The sequence below is a fragment of the Accipiter gentilis genome, chromosome 5, assembly GCF_929443795.1.
Source record: "Accipiter gentilis chromosome 5, bAccGen1.1, whole genome shotgun sequence".
Lineage (NCBI taxonomy): Eukaryota > Metazoa > Chordata > Aves > Accipitriformes > Accipitridae > Astur > Astur gentilis.
This window is the reverse complement of record NC_064884.1, coordinates 14,976,292-14,992,763: the sequence shown is the minus strand read 5'-3', so window position 1 is coordinate 14,992,763 and position 16,472 is coordinate 14,976,292. Positions and strand designations below refer to the sequence as shown.

General features: G+C 43.5%; 1 protein-coding gene across 4 annotated transcripts in view; it reads left to right on the top strand.

Annotated features, from left to right (window-relative positions):
• Window positions 1-16,472, top strand: part of PAK5 (p21 (RAC1) activated kinase 5) — an 89,702-nt gene that overhangs the window by 28,890 nt on the left and 44,340 nt on the right. For 2 of the 4 annotated variants that reach the window (XM_049801219.1, XM_049801220.1), the window contains exon 2: window positions 12,631-12,707. The exons of the other annotated variants lie outside the window; for them this stretch is intronic. The gene's annotated coding sequence lies outside the window, so the exon portion shown is untranslated. The remainder of the gene's footprint in view (window positions 1-12,630; window positions 12,708-16,472) is intronic. 4 annotated transcript variants of the gene reach the window in all.

The following is a 16,472-nucleotide window of genomic DNA, read 5'->3' as shown; positions in this document are numbered from 1 at the left end:
TCTCTGTTGCACTGGTGGGGCGTCTTGCACTGCCAGTCCAAGCCGGCAAAACCAGCCGTCCTCCCACCTGCAGAGCTGCAAAACACAGCTTATCTGGAGAAGGAGCTGGGTGCCAGGTGACTGGATTTCTAGGACGTTTTGAAGCAGGTTTACCCATAGCGATGTATAGCATGAGCTTTCTCACTTATGTTTCTGGTACCAGTTCTTGAGCTTATTGTTTCCCAGGTGTTTTCTCTAATACATGTGTAAAATTCACTGCTTTTCAAACATTGCTGCCATAAATTCTAGGGCTAATATATCCAAAGGAAACAAATACAAAGATTAAGGAGAGCATCTTGTACCTAGATGGATATTACAGGAATCCTCCCCTGATCTTACTCAGCCTGATTGTAAATCTGTTGTAACTCTCAGATTTCCCTCCTGTGTGAGGTAGCAAACGTCTGCGTCCCATCCCAGCTGATCACGCTGGATTTATTTTAGCATCAAGGTGTCTGCCGGAGAGCTCCCTGTTGTCTGACTTGCGGTTGCAGCACGGATACATTGTTCCTAAAGTGCATCACTTCTAACAAAATGAAAAAGCAATGTAAAATGCATGACCAGTTGGTTTGCCAGTTGAATAAGAAATGGTTTCTAGAGGCCATGAATTATGCGCTAAGTAATTTTTAGTATTAATTTTACTGGTGCTTTTTAAAGTGGCTCTAGCAGTAGCATTTTGAAAAGATTCAAAATAGTTAGAACCTATGGCAAAGAGCTCCAAAAAGACTGTTACCTTCCCAAGAAAACCAATGGCAAATTAAGCTACTTCTTGCCTCAGAGAAGAAAATCAGACCTTGGTCCTGTGAGCTTTGATACTTGCTTTGCTTTGAGCACAGGAATAGTCTTATTAACTCCCATAAGACCAAAGAGCAGGAATAAAGGTAGGCCTACATGTGGGTAGAATCGGGGCTTAAACCCCACCTTCGCAACAGACCTGATCTGTGCCTCTGAGCTTGTGATTTCCCGGGGAAATGCTCACAGGAGAAGAGGTGGACTCAAAGGTCTGAAATCAAACCCAGTCTCCTGGGTTATGTAGACAGATCACTTCGTTGTGCAGTCAAATGGGGCTCATCCCATTCGTTTTTTTCCCCACTCCATGTAGGCAGTGAGCCCTCTGGGGTAGGGACTGCATTGTATGTGCAGCAGATACAGCTCTTGTCCAGTAGCAGTACCTACGTCTTTATTATAACTGGGATGAGTTTGGCTCTTTGACATCAATTAAGCTAAGTTCAGACAAAGCCCCTCAGAAGAGTTAAATCAGCATAATTCCTTGGCAGAGCTGGGGGCATTGGTGCTAAGACATCTGGTTTAGAAATGCATTTTAAAAAAATCCCCTGCAATGCAAGCATGTAACCAAGTAAAAGGTATTCTGGGCCAGATTTTACAGTTACGTGGGCACCAGTGATGTGCAAAGCCTTGTGGCGACTTAGGATCTTTTCCCTGTCTGCACAGGTGGTGTTTTTCCCAAGCATTCAGAGTTTTTCCCTGTGTGTGGAAATACCATTGCTGTTCAGTGACTGAGTCATCTGGGTAACTCTCTGAGGCGGGATGCCGAGGTGTAAGCAACGGGGCCTCATCCTGCAGGGTGCAGAGGGCTCCTGGTACCCAGCGCAGCAGTGGCTGGTGCTGGCAAATGTGTCTTGAACCTTGTGTTGGCCAACAGTGTAGGGCCTGTTGGGGTTGATCCTGCCAGAGATACCTCTCCTTTCTGTTGGCTTTGGCAGCTGTGAAGCATGCTTCACCGTTCCTGGGTCTGGGATCCTGAGCAGCAAATCTGGAAAGGATGGACAGCTTTCTCGGTAGAGACAGAAAGAAAAACCTGAGTTGTACTGCTGGTGGGTAGCTGACCCACGTCCCATCCTCAGTCTGCGCGCACATCTCAGTGTTCTGAGGGGACACCGAGACACCAATACCAGAGCGTTTAGAGATGGTGATGAGGAAACTCCTTCTGAAGATCCTCTGTTAAATCTGTGCTTTGAATAAGACCTTTGAAGAGATCTGGACCTGCTTTACCCACCCCAGCTGCGTTGTGTAACTGCATAGCCTTTTGGCATAGGAGCAGCGTTGTCGCTTTTCCACCTCCACAGCAGTTTCATGAGCAATGCCGGCATTTCTAAGGCTGAAGACAGCTGAACCCATGTGCTGGATTCAGCCCAAAAAACCCAGTATTTTTGACAAATACACCATGTCCATTTTTAAAAAAAGACCTATTTCAATTTTCATCTGATACATGGCTGATGTTTCTGTTCGTCTCTCTTGACGTCTTTTCCATAACTGTTTTTAATCGTTGCTAGCAGAATGTGTTCCCTTCCCAGCTAGGTTGAGCGATTGCCCTCGTAGGAGACATTTCGTCAGCCTGCAGTAGCCATGAGCCCCAGCACATGTGGGTCCCATGAATCTCAGTATCATGGGATGAGACCTCCTGGTCAGCTCAGGCCCCAGGCGGGTCCATGCTCAGCCTTTCCTTCATGAGCTCCCTAGGGCCTTTGTCATGTGTTTCTCCTCCTTTGCCAGCTCTGCCCTTGCTTGCAGGGCAACCTCCCGCAAATCGCAGAGCAGCCCCATTGCTGGGTATCTACCACCGTAGGTGGTGTTCCTGTATTGAAGGGGAAAATATTTAGCAAGTAAAATGTTTGCTAGTGGAAAGCTACAGCATTTGCAAGCCTTGGTTGTGTTTGTTAGCAATTTCAGTATCTTTGCCATAATAACTAGTTTAAACAGGTACTGTTGACTGAAGGACAATTAGGGATTGTTGAATTTTACATTTCCCTAATATTCACCACAAGCTGCCAGCGAGCCCCATTCTGCTGGTATTTATAGTACTATGATTGAGCGGCTCCTTTGAAGTCAGTGGCAGTAAATCGATGTGAAACCAGAGGAGCACTGGGACTGGCACCCAGCGCGGCTCCCCGGCGGCGTGCCATGATGCTGTAGGTGGTCGCAGCATTTTTTCTCCTCCTGCAGAGATTCCTACACAGCTGCTCTCCCTGACAGCCTGATTTATGCCCTGGGATTTATGGAGCTGAAAAATGATTATAGAAGAGCTATGCGTTTTATTACACTTGGACCAATTTTCCCAAGCCAGAGCGCAAATCCCCTCTTCTTTACCTGCGCTCTGGTTGTGCAGCTGTTGTGCATCCTCTTCAATAGTCTGAAAGCTGCAGATTAGGGGATTCAGGGGGCCAAAGGAGCGGAGTAGGTGTCGCTGTGATTTGTCACCAGCTGTGACCTTGCTGGGGGATGCAGCAGGTATAGGGGGCCAAATCCAGCAGAGCACCAGTGGAAACAAGCTTTTCAAAATGAAAATTGGAGCAAATCTTTTAAAATTTCATTTAAACTTACTGGATGTTTAGTCTCAAAGCTCATTGCAGGAGGGAAACTGAACACTTAACCTTCATCTCCATTAGCTACTTTGGTAGTCCAGGAACTGCATTAGCACTGCCAGAGTTAATGAAGTGTGCGAGTTACAAGCTTTGTCTAGTCCCTCCGCTTTCTCAAGTGTCACCGAGGCCTGACTCGGACCATTCATCAGCAGTAGGCTTGCACAGATGTTGCCAAGTGTGAGATCTGACCCACGGGAACTTCACTGGCAGTGCCGAACAAGCCAGAGGGGGCCTGGCTGGGCTCTGGGATCCCGGCTTGAGGCTTCAGCACTCTGCGATGAAGAAATGCAGATTTCCATGTTTGAGCCGAGCCCATTGAGCCTGGAGCATTGCCAACACCAGAGTTGCTGTTTCCATGGAGGCAGCTGTGCAAGCAGATTTTTCCTTTTAAAGATGGGCAGAACATGGGACAAAGCACATGTACTCCAAACGGGTGGAAGTTCTTTACTAAACCCTGGCAGAAATGCACTGGTGCTGATAAATCCTTGCAGAACACAAGGCCCCTTTAGCTGCTCCCACATAAATGGATTTCCTAGAAACCAATTGCAGGCATGTTTTTGCAGAGCGCCAAGGATTAGTCACATGGCTCCTGATGTTCCTGGGGCCACGGATGGAGAGGGGGTGTTACTGATTTCAGAAAGTCTTGCTTCCAGAGAGAGGGGTAAAGAGCCTGACCCAAAGGAGTTTTATGGAGCCCTCCTGTTGGGGGCGGGGAGCTGCTGAGGCTGACTCTGTGTCTAATTAACTCAATTCTGAGTGATCAGAGTGCTGGGAGAAATACACAGGGCAGACCCATCAGAGGGGACCCGCAGCAGCTGCCCTGGGACGCCAAGGTAATTGTGCTACTGTCACTTCACGCCATGTACAGCGTGGCTGATCAAATCCTCCTCCCTGCCCTTTGAGAACTGAGTGCTTGGCTGGCTTTCCCCTTCCGTACTGGATCAAGTCAAAGCTACCTGGTTGATTCAGCTCCTTCTTGCCTGGCCTCTCCTCCCTGACTCAGTTTTCTATTGCATCTGTCCCCTCAGATGGCTGAGCCCTCCCCCTTCTCTATCAGCCACTTACGTCGATACCTCTCTGCTGCTCCCATCTTCCCGGAGAAACCCAACATGGTTTCTACATTTGTGCCCACTGCCCTGCCCTCATTGCTCCTGCATTTTCCATTGCAGACTCCTCTCTTCCCTGCCACCCTGTTGTCCTGTGCAGTTTCCCTATAGGGATTGCCTGTCCCTTGCATCCTTGCTACAGGCATGAGCACCAGGGCTTTTTCTTAAATGCTGGGAGCATCCTTCAATGCAATCGATGTCACCGCAAGGAAATGCAAACTGATGCTTTTGCTGGTTGGGGGGGGAGGGTGTCACAACATGGTGGTGGCTCTCCACCTGCAGGATGAATGGTCGCACAGTGAAGATTTTTCTGCAGTGTTTTTCTAATGTTTTGTGTTGGCGAAAAGAGCTTGGTGCTGGTTAGCACTGGAGAAAACTACACACTGATGGCTCTGGTAAGGGATAATGCTGCTCTTCCTGTTTTCTGATTCAGCCGGGGAGACGGTCTTAATATACATAAGACCTTGCCACAAAGATCACGTACATGGCCGAGCAGATGCAGCACGGGGTGAGGAGGAAGGCATCAGCAGGAAGCAGATGGGCAGCACAGTATGTGGTTTGCCTGGCGTTTGCAGCTTTGCAATTGGAAGCTCAGAAATGAGTTACAGTGGGACCAAAGAAAGAGAAAGAAAAACATTGAAACCCATCAATATTCAGAAGAAACAAATATGTTGACCTAAATGACCATCGGTGACTCAAAAGCTTAAAGGCAATATATGTAATTGGTGATGGTGCCATTAACAGCACGAAGGCATGTGGGGAAAAGGGGCTGTGAAGGCAGAGATGGGCAGCTGCTGACTTCTGGAGGAAAATACAAACTGATGGAAGTAGTTTCTTTTAGGGTCTGCTCTCTTCTGCCCTGACCGCAGAGACTCTTTCCAAACCTGACTTGTAAGTTACAATACCGACTTCTGCTGAAAACGATTCAAGTACTGCTACTTTCCTCAGAGGAGAGTGTTTCATTAGGCTAATTCGGAGAATAATTCAGTCTGAATCATCTCCATGTGATTCATCTGTATGAATTGCAGACTGATTGCAATTTCTGCCTGTGTTTTTTCTCAGCTGAAAGCAAGCTGACCTGCAGGTTTTTGCTTTGGTGCATCCATAGGAAAATTTTGCTTTGCTGGCCTATCGTCATTTTTTCCTCTTTCCAGATTTTTTTAAATAAACAGAAGAGATTAACTTGAGTGGAAGGCTTAATTGACCTCTTTCAAACAAATCTCTTTCCTAGAGAAGCTTGAATTAAACCCCCACTTTTATTCCTGCAATTTAACTGACTGGTGGTATCTCATCTGTAAAACAATGTACTCTGATTCATTAAGCCTTAATGTCTTAGACTTTTGAAAGCTGATTTTGTAGAGACACAGAATGTATAACACCTGTCCTGAAACCTGCCATGTTAATAATTTATTAATATTCTGTCCTGATTTTAGGCATCTGGGAGTGTCTTTTACATTTATTTTTTTTTAGAATTTTTAGTATTTTTAGGATATTCTGTCCCCTTGTAACCATATATTTCCTACTTAGTCCCTGCAGTGCCCGAGTTTGCCTCTGTATTGCCTTGTTGTGTATTTATTAATTTCAGTGCATGATGAAGTTAAGGAAATTCCTTTCTATCTGCTACCCTGAGAAGCTGTTCTGCCAAGGGCGGTTCTTTGGTTTCGTATTACTTCGCAGCAAACGTCCGCAGTCAAAAAGTGAGAGGGCAGTAGCCTTGCTCTTGATAACCGGAGGTGACAGTGAGGGCAGGGACAGAGTCATAGCTGGCAATGAAGTTGGATTTGAAATGAAGTTTGGAGAGAGTTTGGAAGATTATTTTGCATAAATAGGTAACGGAGAAGCGGTGCAGGGAAGGATAGGTAGGAGCTGATGGAGGTAGTCCTTCAGGAGCCAGCCTTGGCTCGGCGCAGGGAGCAGGACCATGGCAAAACAGAGAACCCAGGAAAAATGGGTGACGTGGAAGAGCCGCAGGGAGTCCTGGCTCAGCTCAAAGTGGAAATGGAGGAGGAAGCTACTACTGAGGTCCCTTCGTGCACTCTTCAGGTTTAAGTATGCCTTTAGCCAAGAGAAAAAAAAAAAACAACAACGTTGGTTCCTCCTCCTCCCCCCGATCCGTAATTTCCTTGCTCTGATTATTACCAAGTGTGGAAGCATTTGCCTCTGCAGACGTGACGAATGCCAGTGGCAGTGGAAAGCTGTCATCAGGGGGGAAAAGAAAAAAAGTCTTTTCTTATGTTTCTTGGAGCAGAGTTCAGTGGAGCATTTCAGATGCTCATATTCAGATTATTGCTCTTCTGCTTTGCCTGTAACTCGCCTTTTCCTCTGAATTAGAAAACTACCTATTAATAAGCTGACAGGCGAGTAGTGATTTTGCATGTTAAATAGTGTGATTGCTTCATCCCAGCAGGATTGTACTTTTTCAAGGTTAGACAGCTGAAAAATACATATATTGGTAATTAAATTAGACTTTATTTACAAATATTGGCTCAGAGATTTTCCAAGTCAGAAATTTGTCTTCCTTTTCTGATGAAAAGGATTCTGGGTGCAGGTCAGCCTTTGTCCAGAGTTGGCTCAGAAAACATTGATGAAGGGGCACAGTTTAAGTTGCTGAGACTTTGGTTTCCACTGAGACATGGGAGATAGTGGCAGCAAAAGGGAGGGAGGGAAGCAACATCTCCTCTAGCCTATGTTACAAAGAAAGGGAGTAGGAGATAAGCTTTCTCAAATCAGTTCAACCATGCTCCACCTCTCCCCTGTTTTTGAATGTGCTGTCACTTTATAGGGTTATTTTTCCCATCCTGCTGTCAGTAGAGGGAAATAGAGAAGAAAGTGGCTATTTCTAGGGTCAGAGCCCTCCCACTGAAGCCAACAACACTTGAATTGGGACCCAAATGATGGTCGAGAAAGCCCAAGACTCTGATGACACAGCTTTACACTGGCAAAAAGGCAGACGGCATTTGAAGATGACTTTCAGGGAGGTATGAAACACACAGCAGCGGGTACCCAGCTCTGCTCTCATCGGGTATCCAGGAGTGAGATTTACCCTAATGAGTCTGTTAGTGACACTAAGGAGGAAGTCTGAAGCTCTTTGGATTTTGGAGTTTCCTTTGAGTTTTGAAACTCCTTCCCAGTAAGTCGAACTCTGTAAAAGAAGCAGTCACCCCACCCTAGTAAATGTACATTTTTTTGATTTCTCCATGAATACTCAGCTGCATATTTGGCATTTAAAAAAATGAATCAATACACTGAATGAACTGATGTTTTTAAATGGCACTGCAGGCAATTAAAGGCTGCATGGCAGCTCCACTGCAGATACAGCTTTTCCAGCCTGAGCCCCTGCTAGCGAGAGAGAAGCTCACATGGACTTCGCACTGATTTATTCATATCACATCTCATATGTGGGCGAGCTCAGCCTTCAGCTTTTGGCGTCCTGAGCATTGGTTACTTTCAAGGACACGCCACAAGTAAGAAACATGGGGGGACAAGATGATGTTATTTCCATTTAAAACATTCAGCCTATATGTAATAAGGAGAAAGAATAGTTATAATAACACGGTTGATTTCCATCAGAGTACTAAAAGGGAGTTTTACTGGAAAAGGTATTATACAACCCACGGTGCTTTGCATAATCATTTTAAAAGCCGTTCAGGACATCTTCCTGCCTGAAGAAGCTGGAAATAATTTAGAAAACCAGGGTTGTCAGTAGGGCTGCACTCAAGGCTGGGCACTGCACACAATTACACGTGCCGGGGTGGGTGCACAGGGTGCAGCCAAAGGCTGAGTCAGTAGCATTTGTGGAGTGCAGAGACTAACTTACAGGGGTGTATTGTAAAGATGTTAGTGTCATTCATTTGTGATGTCTCAAATAATGAGTATCATGGCTGTCTTAAAATCATCTTTCTAAAACCTTTATATTGCCCCATGAAGCACACAGTAAGTCAGGTCTGATGGCTAACCCAGAGCACCGACAATTTTCAGATCAGCTGAAACAAAAAATACCGGGGAATATATTGAGTCATATGTCCAAAAATTTGAGGAAAAACCTAGGCTGACATTTTGGAGGTTTTAACTTAAATAGCTTTTGAGTTTTATGTTATTCTGTATTTAAGAACAAAAGGAAAATGGTGAAAATGAAATGAAAGGTTTGGTAGGACAACGTATTTCATTTGACCAGTAAGAAAATATTTCTATTAGGATCTGAACTCCTTCTGCACACTTATTTCTTATCTCGGCCAGCAAATTCTGCAGTCGCTTTTTTCACTAAGTGCTGACTCTGCCCCCCACCACCTGACATAACTGGGCATGTTTCCTTAATGCATTTTTTTGCAGTTACTTCCTCACTCATCTTTTGATTTCCCAGTTGTATCAGCAGCTTTGTTGGAGTTCTTCCTTAATGAAGTAGGGAATGAATGAATGAACGAACAAACCTCCCTGTCCCTGGAAACAGTGGTGAATGCAATCAGAGTTGGCATCCAGAGATTTATTATTATTATTATCATTTTCTAATTGATGGTGTATTTTTGCTGCTCACACTTCAAGAAGGACCTGTAATCCCAGATGCAAATATGCTAAATTTGGGGGTTCCTGGGATATAAAGAGGGTCTGGCAGGCCATCGACACCATTTCCCTGGGCAGGATGGGAGCCATGGGCCGTTGATTCCTGAGAGATGATAGCCAAGTTCTTCACCTCTGCACAGGCTCAGCGTCTCCCCCTCTGTGGTAAATAAGACTTTTTAGAAAATATTGGAGAAGATTTTGCCTTTTCTTACAGACTCCTTGTTACGATGGCATTTTCTCAACGAAACAGCCTCCTTTGGAGCTGCTTGCAAAATCAGTCAGTCTGGGCTGTGGGCTAGGGAGGGGTGATGCCATGTTGTTCAAGCAGGAGTGTTTCTTCTGGGAGAGATTTGGCATTTTGACATAATTGTCTAAAAGAAGTTTGGAAGCTGAACTAGCTCGCACACACAGGCATCTTCCAGCTTCTCCTGGTGTTTCCAGACCAAGGTTTCTGGGAGTCATCTTAGCTAGTCACATAGTCACCTGGCAACTTCCTTTCCTTGGAAGTGTCCTTTTGGACCATTTCGGATGAAATCCTTCATCCTGGAGAGGCAAAACATGCCCTTCCCAGAAACAGCATATGAATGGGCCCAGCAAAATGCAGTGATTCATGTGTGTGCATCCTTCCTCTGAAGGAAGTAATCTGAGCTGCTTTCTGTTGCAGCAGCATCTCTTGGGAGGTGGTGGTGGTAGCCATGCAAGATGCAGTAACCTCCCCAGTTGCTCAAAACCTACCTGCAGCCAAAAACTATTTCTATTTTTGTCATTTAAAAGCTGGAAAACAATAAAAACCTCACAGTAGTGTTCATCTTTCTGGATTTGTACTGATTTTCCAGAGATAAAAATGTGTGGGTTTTTTCATTCAGTTTACATTATATTATGGGTTTTGTTTGCTTTTCTGTGGCTCATCCCAAAACTTTCACATTGGCTTCAGAGATACAGCATAAAGTGTCTCCATTTCTCCCCACAACCTTAATCTCCCATTTAAACAGAGAACAGGTGAGACCCATCACTTCCAAACTGAGGTCTGGAGATGGCAAAATACAACATCTGCATGGCAAGGTTGCTTAGCTCCAAAAAAATCAGTGTCGAGGAATTCCTCAGCTGCAATTATTGATTGTTGTGGGTGATCCAAAGGGAGAACTGAGCGGGCATTGCTTTATAAACATTCAATGTTCTGTATAAAGAGCTTATGGTAAACTTTCTGAAGGAGGTAATAAATAGTAAGCACTAGCAAACCCTTTCAGGGATCAGTTCTCATTTTTAATATGGAAACCAAGTATTGCATGACAGCAACTCAGTAGATAATAGGATAAGAATTGACTTTCAAACCAGTTTCTCAGCACATGAGATGCAGAGGGAGAAGACAAGAAAATATGTAAGGAATAAAAATTTAAAGTAGGATCTATACATTTGTGCTTTATTGTAGACTACAGAAATATTTTTCCTTCAGTTATACGTTAGAGTGACACAGAGCAAAACCTGCTACTAAGGTTGGAAACCCACAGTGATAACAACAGGTGTGATTTTCATCTTCCAGGCACTTGCTGTGGATACATTAATCTATAGACATGTTTATTTGCATTTTAAAGATATTTTGACATATAAAATAATCTGATCTTGTTCCATTTCTTGGTTAACACTTACAGGTCAGAAGATGTGTTTCATCCTAAAGAATATTCTTATCAGAGGCTTGCCATTAATAATGCATTAGGAAGCATTTGTTTCTGCTGATCATTCATTGGAAAACAATCTTTATTACAAACATTATGGTAATAGAGCAATTCCTGAGAGCCAGCACAGCCTGTATTGTTTTAGAAGTAAAATAAGAAATGCAATTAATATTATTGTAGAAAAAAATCACCGTGTTGAATGCGAACATACCAGTAAGGATTTACGGCAGGAAGTTGGCTCCAGAGCCCCCATCTCATTAAATGTGTCCCAGTGGCATGTGATGCTGTCACAGGCATGTGTCCCCCTCCAGTCCTGTTTGTGCTCGTCACCGCCCTGCCCTGTGGCACTCACTGGGTGCTGTAAAATAACCTGTGCTGGGGCAGGCACCCTCCTAGAGCCCCTCCTCAATGCAGTCTTGTTATGTTCATGGATGCAACCAGCACAAGATAAATTGGTTTTGAGACCTAGAAACTATTTTGCATCCTTTTTTTAAAGCAAAAGCTGCTTTTTTACAAATTACCAGGATACATCAATAATAAATACAGGGCACTTGTGAGGAACGGCATGGTCTTGTGATTAGTCTTTCCTGGGAACTGTAGAAAACGCCCTACCACAACCAAACACACTTTGGTCACAGGTATGTTTGTAATGCCGGCTTTGCAACTACCATCAAGCGTTGGGGAGGAAACTCAGTTTCAGAGGGTTGAAACTAAAGCTTTACACGCAAAACCAAAACGAGACATTTTAATGACCCCTTCGCTGTGCTACCCCTTCGCTTTGCCAGCAGTCCCCACTGAGGATGTGGCTAAAAATGCAAAAAAGGTGTAACCTGGTGCATGGTCAATCAGAACAATTTTCCAAGTGCTTTTCGAGCACTTTGCTCAGTCCTGTCTCTTGACAGATGTAGGATTTCATATTCTTGCACTTCTTATCCTACAGTCACCCCAACCTATAGGAACTTTGATATTTACTAATACTAATATTCAGAATTAAGTAATATTTTTTCACAACTCTGGTTTTGGTATTTCCTGCAGGCTTCCCTGATCTCTCTGCTCACTCTGTCTCCTCTATTGATATATCATCACTTTCATGCTTGATAGTATTTCCTTTTAGTGATTATTTTTTCCTAATTCAAAACATAGAAATAGAGTAGCTGTTTCAGACATAGACATAGAGTACCCGCATCCTTTATAATATAGAATTCTGTATTTTAAAATAGTAATAATAATATCAACTCAGAAAAAAATACTATGACTGCTTTGAAGTTTCAGAAGTAGGTTGAGATTTGGGGTGTCTCATTTAATGGGTGCCTTATTTAATACCTCCTCCCTGTGGGAGTCCAGCACTTCCTACGAAGTTAATATCATTAATTATTTCAAGCTGAGCACCCAAAGGACTATTTGCTTCTACAAATCTGGAATCTTCAATTGCTAGGGGCAGAAATTGAGTTACCTCCAGGGGTTGCTGGGGTTTGGGGTTTTTTTTCCTCTTTAATCTGCCGAGAGCTGTGGCAGACCAATTCACTGCAGGAACCTCTGCCTGTACGTTGCTATATATGCGTGCATGTGTATAAGGTAATAGAGAGTGACTGACTACAATACGTGTGTTTAAGCTACTCAGCTGAAAATTACTGAGCATTAAAATCCACTGGGAATCACAAGACTTCTAAATTAGGAAAGCACATGTCAGTCACTGTGTGGAAATGAGTCCTCTTACAAGAGTAGCTTTCAATAAGAAGAATGGGTATTGTTCCCTGGAGTACATCAATCCTAGTTTGGCCACTCTGTACCGGCTTTTACAGTTTCTCTAGAAGCATGCATTGCCTTTTGTTATTATTTTTTCCTGTATTTTGTTCCATTGTGCATTTCTATTAGATATGTCTCATGGGCCAGCTATCAAGAGACACCCTACTGTGCTGTGACGAATGAAGGCATTTTCAACCATAAACAAGGTATTGTGGGATTGAAAAGAAATGTGGACAATGACAAGTCCTGGACAGCTTGTAATTGTTTAAATATATTTTTATTATATTGTGGGGTGACATGGGAACTCTGAAAAATTGGCTGATTTGACCTGAGGTTGAAGTGAGCAGAATGCCGTATGGTAAATGAGGGGCTTTGGGAAGGATGGCATTTTTGTGTTTATTGGGTGTGGTCTAGTCCATCAGTATATGTTTTTTCCATTATTAAAGCATGTATTTTAAAAGTGTTTAAATGACTTAGGAGTCTGTCACATCCCAAAAAATATCAGGCACCTTGAAAATCCATGGGAATAAGTTGATTCCTATTGACTGTCAAGTTTTTTTGTGCCTAAACCTGATGCGGGCTTACATTGAAAATGGTATTTCTGTACTTTCTTTGAATTAAAAAAGATAGAGCTAGTCTGGAAAAACTGTATGGTCACAGGTGATTAATTTTTCATAAGTAACGCTATTTACATGCAGAAGAGCTTAGCCTGATGGTAGAAGACTCAAAATTTGGGCTGTATGGGCTGACTTAGTTCATTCAGAATTTGTAGATCCTTTTTATTGCTGCCAGAGTTAATGTTTAAAATCATCATCTTGATTCATTAGTAGGGTGTGTCAGAACATTTTCTAATGGCTTATTTTATTGTTCCCAAGTTGTAATGCTCAAATCATAATTGAGAAGAGCAGAGGGTTAAGCAGGGATCACAGGAAACAGGGTCTCTAATTAGACGGATGAACTGACCTGGTATTCTCCTGCATTTGGTATTGTCCATCCACATGAAAAAACAAACAATATCCTTTCATGAGGTCTGAAACTACCTTGTATCTAAAGAAGTAATGAGATCTTCCTCTAGATAAGACCAGTAAATGAATGAATAAGTACAAGACATGACTGCAGGACCCACCTACCTGTGGTTTGAACATGTTCTGCAGGCAGCTGCCCCCCAGTTCCTGGGTACTCCCTATTCATCTCCATCTGGTACATCCAGAAGGGTCCTCTGGGAGTTAGGGAAGTATTTAGGAGTATCTTATCTGAGAAGTCAAACAGGATGTCTCCTCTGTCCCAGAGTCACAGTGGTGTGTCAGGCCTGACACGAAACCAGTGTGGTTTTTGCAAGCCTTTCCCTTAACTTTATTGGCCTTTCATTCAGTCCGCTCTATGTTTCCAAGTATTGCTTCTTGTTTCATCTCCTGAAAAATAGGGTAGTGTTCTCTGTATTTTCAGTGAACATAGAAAAATAGAGGTAAATTCTTCTAAAAAATGCGTACCTGCAATCAAGACACACTTCTGTTTTTGCAAAGGAAAGTCATGCTCTGATTGCAGCCAGCAGCAGAGGGTCCCCACCAAGAAGCTTAGAACCATCCTTAAAGCAAACAAAAAGGAAATACAAAACTATTGTTGTTGCTATTCCTTATTAAAAAAAAAGGCATTTTCCTTATTTTTATAGATATATATATATATAAACACAGATATGTGTTGGTCTCCTGCTTGCCTCAGTAGCAGGGAGTTGCACCAGTGTGAGCTGCAGGAGAGCCAACGTCATTTTTACCTCTCACTTACAGAGTATTTCTTGGCGATTTATGCTGCCGTCAGTCCTTACCAGACATTTGCTTTCTCCTCAAGATTGAGTATCAGCCCAGCTCACATTTATCTGGAGTACTGGCTATGCAAGCTGGCTTGACACGTTAATTTAATTTGTGCTTCTCAATTCATACTCTTTCATTTATGATCAAATATTGGGAAAGGTTACAATTAATCAGAGTGCAGGAACAGAAGCTGGCAAAGCTAATGATGTATTACTGCATTTTGGTTGCTCTGGAGGGGAATAATTGAGGTCCTTGTGCTACAGAAAACTGTTATTAGTAAGTAAAAATTATCAAAGGAAAGCGACCCACACCAGTCTCCCATTTTGCAATCTGGGTTTCTAATGGTTTTCTTAAAAGTTCTTAAAAATGAAGCATTTTATTAACACTCTTGGCTGTAACCGGGTTTTTTGGCTGTGTGGCTGCCTTAGGGGAAAGTGTGCCTTTTCACAGGGCACTGGGGGGTTTGAGCTCTTGCTGTTGTCCCCCGCTCTGGGCTTGCAGATGCTACTCAGTGTGCATGAAGGCAATTTTCAGATGCTAATAGCGTGCCCATCCCTGAGGGAAAAGGACTCTGCTGCTGCTGCTTGCTCAACAGAGGAACCACAGGGAATTCCTGCAGAAAAAATACAGGCTGCTGGACTTAACGTGGTGCGCACTTCCTAACTGAAAATGAACTAACTGCTGGTTGTTTAAAAAGAAAATGTGTTGCTGGGCTGAGGCAGATGATGAACACTGAGCCCCTCCTGAGGGAATATTTACAGCCCAGCCACATGCTCGAGCAGCAGAAGGGTGTGCATAAGAAATACTTGCAGGCTTCCCAGGGCAGCTTGGGGTTATTGGCAGGCACTGCTGCTGGGCAGAGGTGATTTGCTTGGCTTAGTGGGACACAGCATCTGGCTGCTGAAATACTATAATGAAAAAAAATAGGGTTTGTGTAGCTATAGTAAGCTATAGTAAGCAATCATTAAAAACTCGATTTCTAAGTAAAAATACCCATCTCACTTTGTTGTTCTAGTTACTAACTTTATAAAGTTATTGTATGTTTTTATGTATGGCAAAATTTCACAGCCCGTTGCTCAATGTTAGTCCATTGGGTCATCCGGGATGGCAAGTGGCATTGTCAGTGCTTAGTGGATGCACTTGGGACTCCCTGGTAGTTTTCAAGATTACAAGACAAAGTAAGTTTTTCCAACTTCCCTAGTTTTTAATCTAAAAGAATAGCTACTGGGAGGGGAAGAAAAAAGTGGCTCTGATTTTTCCTCATTGGGAACAGTCTGGCACACCATAAGTCAGGCAGAGTTGAGCAGACTTCTCCCTTATTTGGTGGGTTGACTAGATGACTCATGTTTAGGATATGATAAAAGATACAGAATACAATTAACCTTAGGATTGAAGGTATCCTTTTTTCCTTTTATTCCAACTGCCTCGGGTTTTACATGCCGTAAGTGCAAAAATTTGTTCTTTGAGGCTCTTTACATAAATCTGGACTTTCAGCTTTTCAGTTCACCAGTCCCCCTGAGTGTCCCCTGATCTCACATACAGGGGAGGAACAACCCACCACAACCCCAGGATGGGGCCAAGTGTATGAGGCTGAACAAACAGAGCAACCTGTCACCTCTGAACGTGAGCTCTAGGGTATGAGCTGGGCAAGGCTTTAACTGTTTGTGGGAAAGCTATTGCTGGAAACCTTGCCCTGAGCACAGACACTCTCATGGGAGGACCTGAATGGGCTCCCCTGGCACCCAAAATAATACTGCTACCCTCTTGCTCCAGGATAGGGCTGGAAAAATACCTTCATTTGTGACTGGGAGGCAGCACAGCAACGGTGCAGGAGTTGGAGTGGATTTGCTTTGCTGGTCTGTGTCACACACCTTGCACAAACAGTATCTCAGACACAGGGAGTTTTCTCTGTGTGGGGGGACTTGATCTGTTGTTGAAGGTCACATATGAAATTTGGACCTGTTTGGGAGTCCATAGCACTGTGATGCTCAGGGAATTATTTCTGTGCATAAAAAGGAGTGAAAGGAAAAGGAGCCAAGTCTGGCATAGATCTAACAGGCAGGGTGTGCTGATTAGCATGTAATTCAATTTGTTAGGCGCTACAGTAAACAGCATTAAGTGCAAAATGCAGTGATTGCTCCTAATAGCAGCCTTTCAGCATTA